Source organism: Dermacentor variabilis, chromosome 7 (assembly GCF_050947875.1).
Source record: "Dermacentor variabilis isolate Ectoservices chromosome 7, ASM5094787v1, whole genome shotgun sequence".
NCBI classification, from domain to species: domain Eukaryota; kingdom Metazoa; phylum Arthropoda; class Arachnida; order Ixodida; family Ixodidae; genus Dermacentor; species Dermacentor variabilis.
The window spans coordinates 64,520,167-64,525,418 of NC_134574.1; the positions used below are offsets into that span (position 1 = coordinate 64,520,167).

The following is a 5,252-nucleotide window of genomic DNA, read 5'->3' on the forward strand; positions in this document are numbered from 1 at the left end:
GAAGGGCACCATTGAATTTGGATCGGACATACTCAGAGGCGACCGGAGAATAAAAATGTAATGTCCAGTGCGAACGCACAGAGCTCAGGTGGGTACTTGCCCTTCTGTTCGTTGCCCGCCCTGCAGAGAATCTGCTGAATGTCACTAGAAAAGGCAGATATTAACACGTGTGAGTCTTCTGAGAGGAGTTTTCGTTCTGATTTCTTTGCTGACTTCTTGTGCTGTCTCATTTCTCTTCGCAAGCCTTTGCTTTGTTTGCTGCAAAGTCTTAATTTTTTTCTTCAACTGCGTTGTCTCTTCTTTAGAGGCACTGACTTTGTCCCTGTACCATTGTTTGGCTGATGAAGACGCAGGTGGGTCTTCAACTTCAGGCACTTCACTCAGATGGGCAGTGCCACTGGCTGGGCGGTCTTGGTGCTTGCATTCTGGACGCTTCCTCTTTACCTGAAATGGACACCATATATTTTTGTTAAGTTTCGAGTTAGATAATACATTGGCTAATAAACCAAATGTATTTTATTGGCTATACCACAGACTTAGTGTTGGAACGTCTGAGCATCTAAAGCTTTCGCCTGATGAAGCAACTTCCAGTGTGAGGGAGCTGTCGTACGCGAGCAGAGGGGACACGGCACAGATTTTTTTCATTTTTGCAGGTGAACAGGGCATTAATTGCATCTTTATATCTGGCTTGACTGTTATCACGAACACTTCTTTTCCACAAAACGCAGCAGAAAAACAGTGCCCATGGCACACCTTTTTCCATGAACACAATCATACGGCACCATATCGAAAAAAATAAAATGAATGAGAACACTGTCGACATCGAGGTGTTTTGTTTCTTTTACTTCAATGTACCTATCCGACAAGGGCTTTCGTTGACTCTTCATTTCGGTGCCGTATTGATACCACGAATACATATCACGTGAGGCAAATCATTTTTCCGAGCGCCTGTCATGGCATGACATTCTGTAATAATACTCACAGGCTTCTGTAGATGCTTCTGTACGTTAATGCAGATTGTTAAAAAGGCATACAACTAGCAAAACTGTGTTGATGATAATCTGTGCACAACTGCCAACTGTGTATATTAAAGAGAAGCTGAAGAGTCTGTCGAATTCAATAAGATGCTCATATACGGATGCGGAAACCTTATAAACCATGCAGGTAAAATTCGGGGCGGGGGGGGGGGGATTTTTCACTTAGGAGCGACGTAATTGTCGGCTAAAATTGCGCTGTCGCTTCGCCGCCCGTCAATCGCCGCGTGCTGACGCTGACGATGTCGGCAGAGACAGGAAACCGCGGTGTAGTGATGTCAACACTGGTGTTGCATTCCTTCGCAGTTACCGCAACCGTGCCTGACCATGCTTGTTTCTGTGTGAGTGCCGTAGTTAATGTGCTCAGCATTAATTGAAGTGTGGGCCAATCATGCCGGCATTCTGTGCAGCCTATGCTTGCACAAACACCAGCGGCCACAATGATGTCTTCTATTGCTTCCCGTTTTCAGCTAAGTGGGAGGCTGCTGCAAAGCAAAATAAATTCAAGCGCTCGAGAACAACAGTGCTTGGAATACGGTGATGGCAGGAACACCTATTAAAAGTGAAGTGTGTTTACAATGGCATCGCTGATCTGCCAAAAAAAGCTTTTGCATTCATGAACACAGGCACAGAAATAACAAATTACCAAGGGCAGTTTAGCTTGATACATTTTATATAGGCATGCAGCGCGTGTGCTGCAGCCAGCCCTGCAGTTCGACCTATGCATTTACTGTATATTGCCACAGAATGAGTGAGAGGATGACTTGCTGCTAGCAGGCTTTCTAAACGCAGCGCGAGAAGGTTGGGGCAACAAACACACAAAGACGGGACAGGTGCAGACGGACGGATGGTAACTGGTCTTGGAAGACCTTATGAATAAGCGAACTCGCCCAAACCTGGATTTTGATTTACTGCTAGCTCCTTCGTGTTAGCATGCTGAATGGAAGGTGCATGTTTATCTCCCACCTTTGATGCACGTTTCGTTACAAAGCACCACGAATTTTCTATTTGCATGTGTGTTGTGAAACAGCCTGCATGCAGCTACCATAACGCAGTGCAAGTTTAAAGTATGCATGTATTGGAAAGCCGGCGCACACCAGGACGCTGCGCTCCCCCTTCTCTTGCGGACAGAGAGAAACGGACCGTCTCAATAGCCAACGAATTCACCGCCTTTACGTCTACGGGCATGAGTAGCGTGTGGATGCCGTGCTGATGAAGGTCACTACACGTGCTACAAGAGCCGAGAAACTTTTCCCGCATTTAAACTGAGTAGATTGCCAACAGCTTTGGGGCAGCGCACAAATGCTGACGATCGCATCCCCGCTTACGTTCCATGAGGAGGCATGCAAGAACATAACACTACAGTTGTTTGCCCGGAAACGAACCTACTGTATTGCTGAATGCACCAGTTCATCCTACCCACCTGCCTATTTTTGTTCTTTTAAAAAGTAATATAAAGTGAATGCGGAGTTCATATGGATTTACGAGAAATGTGCAATAATACGTGAACGGGTTCTAAAGCCACTGGAGTCTTGTATTGCCATCTGTGGCTGTCCATTCGGCAACGTTGGTGCAGGCTGGTGACCACTGGGTGCTGTGTGGGGCTGTACATTGGGAGGGCATGGGTCACGCAGAATTCTGCTGACGTGAAACACCGCACATGCAGTGATGACTAAGTGAAGCATTCGTTTCAATTTGCAGCTTCATCTGAAGGCACAGGAACCTCCTCTTCCATATGCCAAACACACGTTCCACGCTGTTTCTCGTTTTTGCTTGCAACTTGTTGTACCTGAAAAAAATAGTTGCATTATTTTTATTTGCCATGAAAACATTAACAGAAAGGGAGGTGATCAATTGCTCTTGATGTAATACGAACAGTGTTTTGTCTTTCTTTCTTTGACACATTTTGCCTTTCAATGACGAGCTCTTAAAATGAATCGCGAGAACATTCTTGAAAATGAGCAAACAAGAAGTGTTTCAATTCTGTGTTTGCTTTTGTCTAGTCTTGCATGTTCAAATATGTTGCTTTGCATGAAAGAAGCTTTTCAACCATTTTGGCAGGACACTTTTTCTTCAAAATAATTCTGATATTCTGCAACACTGCTTCATAGAAATTAGCTAGCTTGCCTGTACTATGGGCTGCCTTGGTCAAGATCCTTGACTGGAGTCGTGAGGTATGGCCTGCAGGCATATAGCCCATATCTCGGAGAAGAATTCCAGTGATGACACCAGTCTCGTACAGAATTCTGGCACAGCAGCTGTAAAAAATTCTGCTGTCATGGGCGGACCCTGGCCAGCTGGCCACTACATCATAAAATTGTAGGTCAGGGCCCGTGATTCCCTACAAAGCAGCAACTTTCGTTAATAAGGGCGGTAGGTATCCAAAATGTACTTGCACACAGAGAAAATTCTGTACAGATAAGCTTCTATGGTGGCATCACATTCTTAACTGACAGGCTGGTTGACTTTTTTAGTCGTAAGCAATATGAGCATTACTGTAAAGCTCCACAGTAACGCTCCTATTGATTGTGCAAAATGTGCGATTACACTTGTTGAAACTAGAGTGCTAAAACAAAAGCAGGTGCTCCAATAATTCTGTTCTCGTAATAGTGTAGCTCTGTGATAGTTATGCAGTTGAATCTCGATTACATGATCATGCCCGATACGAATTTTTGGATCGCCCCAGCCCAAGTACATTAGCTTAACAACATACTAAATTTCAAATGTTGCGAACCGCTTGTCGTACCGCTGTGGGTGATCCGAAGCGCCGAATCGTCATGTGATCTCCTGTGGCATGGGCGAGTGTGAATAATTAAGGAATGCGTGTCACCTTTTTGCTCCTTATAGCATATACTTCACCAAATTACGTTACGTAATCCTTGCCATATAGACCTTTTGCATCCGCGATGTGGCAGCAGTGTGTTCATGACTCCAGGGAACTTCCGGTCAGCCATTTTCGACAGTCCAGTTAGCCAAGGAAAAAGAAGTATTTTGTCGCATAGTATACTCCAGGCACATATTCTTGGTGTTTTCAGATATAAGGAACGTGCGCTGAACATCAAGCTCATGTAGGGGCTTTTTTTGTTGCACTTAACGCTACAATTCACCTATCAAACATTCCAACACTGCAGCGAAACTGGTGCCAGCTGGAGGGTCCTATAAGTTTATAGGCTATTGTAACATATGCCACTACTGAGGGCTTAACCGGAAGTCTTCTGGGAACTGTTTGTAAGCATGAAAAGGGTCTATAACAGCACTGTATTCCAACAAAGTTGACTTAAGTAATTATATGTACTCTTGCCGAATCTTCAGGCGTGCTTGTTTTCATTACATTCTGGTTAATAACCTACCGATTTTTATGCCCCTAAAGATACACACAATCGAGGTTATACTGGGTGTAAACATAAAGGGTTGTATACTGGCAGGGCTGTGATTTCATCGGAACTACAATATTACGATGCTGAGAAAGGCCTTGCGGGTTCAAAGTGCTGTTCACGGCAGTTACATTTCAATGAGGGGCGAGACGTTGGTGCATATTTGGGTTAGCAAATTCGAAGCATCGACAACTGTCATTGCACAGATGTACACTGGTGGTGTGAAACCGCGTCGTAAATGATTCAGGTGGTTTACTTGGTTTTACGTCTTACATTTACAGTCATACCAACAGGGCCATTTTGTACCGCTTCTGTTTGCATTTCGGTATCAAACCACCTCTGCTATATTTGAAATGGGCACTCACCTGAACATTTATAGAAAAATATCTGTTCCGGTTGCGGTAAACCTCTGCGTGGTCACCACCAGGGCTCTTAATTGGCCCATGGGTGCAGTCAATGCACCCACTGACACCGGGAAACTCGCCTAACTCATAAAATTCTTTCATCATACCGCTCATTTCTGAAGTGGCAGGAAACTTCACAAGTGCAGTGAATAGCCTTCTGGCGATCATAGTAGAAACGCACTCGATGACCCACGAGACCGTTGGCTGGCAAACATTCACAAGGTCCGCGGTCACAATTTGAAACGTGCCTGCTCCATTCAACCACAGTGTGATAAGGAGCTGCAGGAGAGGCGGCACAGGGAACCCACGTCTGTTGTTGTGTTCCGGCAGAGGCAGCATTGCAAGCAGCTGCCGCGTGGCACTTTTGCTAAATCGAAATCGGTACAAAAACTCGTCATTGTACAGCTCTATGCTTTCAGCGACACTCATCATCACGTCTG

At 45.0% G+C, this 5,252-nt stretch overlaps 1 long non-coding RNA gene across 1 annotated transcript; it reads right to left on the bottom strand.

Annotated features, from left to right (window-relative positions):
• Nucleotides 1-225: 225 nt before the first annotated feature.
• Nucleotides 226-3,372, bottom strand: LOC142587487 (uncharacterized). The gene is made up of 3 exons (XR_012829554.1): nucleotides 3,162-3,372; nucleotides 2,539-2,823; nucleotides 226-444 (listed from the first exon to the last, which is right to left on the bottom strand). It is a non-coding gene; the product is annotated as an uncharacterized LOC142587487 (long non-coding RNA).
• Nucleotides 3,373-5,252: the final 1,880 nt, after the last annotated feature.